The following is a 2001-nucleotide window of genomic DNA, read 5'->3' as shown; positions in this document are numbered from 1 at the left end:
TTTCAGAAGAATGAATTTACTTGGCTGCTTTGTAAACTTTCAGTTGAATAAAGATCAACATGTGTGTTGAAGTTTTGGTTATCCGCTCTCAGGGTTTCTAATAGTCATGCTCTTATTTTGAAGTCTTATGCAGCAGGAGCTGCTGGCGCTGGAGAAGAAGCGGGACATGAGCCTGAGCATCGACGGGAAGCGCTCCGGGAAACTTCCTCTCCTCATGTTCTCAGGTTTTTTGAAGAAACTTTGGTCTCTTAAAACCTCGTCCTGTGTTCTGTCACATGAGAAAAAAAAACTGCCTCCAGGTCATAGACTGTCCCCGGTTAATAGACCGCCCCTGGGTAATAGACTGCCTCCAGGTCATAGACTGCGATGGACCCAGATATGAAGAATAAATGATGGTTTAATGAAAAATAACACACAATAGACACTGACAATAGAGTCGACTTCAGACCAAACAGCCACAGGTGGGATTAACTACAGGAGAAAGTAATCAAGGAAATGGGACACAGCTGGAATCACTCAACAGCTAGACAGGACAACACAGACTCAACTGACTCAGAAACCTAAATAAACACAGAAAACTCAAATCCTCTCAGAAATCTTGGCTGGCATCGCAAAGCAGCCAATGTGAGGGAACCATTCACTTTCCTTGGCGCTGACTGAACCTCTGACTGTAGATCTGGGGTCCAAAGTGACGCCGGGTGCCTGGAGGGACAAGAGATGGATGCATCAACAAAGCTGAATTCATTGGTTCTGGACCGACGGACTTGAACGAACATAACAGAATCATAAGAATAACAGCTTAAAAGCAGCAAAGCATGAAGCATTTATTGATCAAAGTCAATGATCAATGCCCCAAAATCCAAACATTGATGGAAAGAAAAACAAACTGAAATATCAGTGACTAAATTTAAAGCAGAAAAATAAAGAACAGAACAGCAGAGCCATCAGAACAATGGAACGAGGGCCGAAACGATTCCTCCAGTGATTCGATTATTAAAATTCCTGGAGGAAAATTGATCTTCCTGGAAGCTTCATTAAGTTACATTTCATTATTTAACGGACCAGGTTCTGGTCGGGTTGCTACATTCTCTCACTTGACCAAAGCTAAGTGTTAGCAGCACAATGTCCAGTTTTTGTTCAGCCAATTGGCTTCAAATAGTTCCAGGAACTGGACTGAACTTCTGAATATCTTAATTTATTGTATTTTATTCTGGGCTTTTCTTACTGATTTTCTGGGCAGGTTTTGTATTTTCTCTGATCTTTATGTTTAAACTTGATACATCATAGTTGATATGTTTCCCCATTATGACCATTATTAAATTCAAAGTTTCACACCAGTTTGCTGCCATCTTCTGGACAATTTTTGGAACTACAACTCAGTCAGCAGTTTTCCAGGCTTTCTCAACTTTTGCTACTTTTATGCAAATTTCTCAAACCTTTCATTGAGAGTGAGGGAAACTAGACATAATATATGTAGCTTTAATTTGAATTCTGATCCTGTTCATAAGAACCTTTCAATAAATTAGGATATTATTTAAAAGTCTATTTATTTCAGGAACTTTATCTTCATTTACCATCACAGACAAATGGATGTTTGAAAGACTTTATTTCTGTAGAATTAATTTTTTATAAATGTTGGATTTGCAGAAAAACTTAGAAAATTAAATATTTCTTGTTCCCTTTTTTCTGGTTTATTTTTCAATAGGAACATAAAATGTAACAGATACCATGAATAAAAAAAATTATAAACAGTTTTCCTTCTGAACGAATGAGGATAAACCTGCAAAACACAATATCTTTCATCTGATTCTGGATCATTCATTTATAGGGAGGCGGTTTGAGTCTGTTTGCTGCTTACTCATCGGATATTAAGGTAAACAAAATGTCCATTTTGACTTAATGTTTGGTAAAGACATGATGGCCATATGGATCAAGACTTCATTAATTATGCTGTTCCAGAACTAATCTAACTTTTTTTATCTAATTTTTATTGTTTTTTTA

General features: G+C 37.2%; 1 protein-coding gene across 2 annotated transcripts in view; it reads left to right on the top strand.

Annotated features, from left to right (window-relative positions):
- Positions 1–65, top strand: part of diras1a (DIRAS family, GTP-binding RAS-like 1a) — a 6378-nt gene extending 6313 nt beyond the window's left edge. For both annotated transcript variants that reach the window (XM_055055375.1, XM_055055382.1), the window contains exon 4: positions 1–65. This exon is cut by the window's left edge and continues 1125 nt beyond it. The gene's annotated coding sequence lies outside the window, so the exon portion shown is untranslated.
- Positions 66–2001: the final 1936 nt, after the last annotated feature.

Source organism: Poeciliopsis prolifica, unplaced genomic scaffold (genome assembly GCF_027474105.1).
Source record: "Poeciliopsis prolifica strain line A6 unplaced genomic scaffold, Auburn_PproV2 SCAFFOLD002, whole genome shotgun sequence".
In the NCBI taxonomy this organism is placed as follows: Eukaryota; Metazoa; Chordata; class Actinopteri; order Cyprinodontiformes; family Poeciliidae; genus Poeciliopsis; species Poeciliopsis prolifica.
The sequence above is the reverse complement of the archived record's forward strand: the minus strand, read 5'-3'. Positions and strand labels throughout refer to the sequence as shown.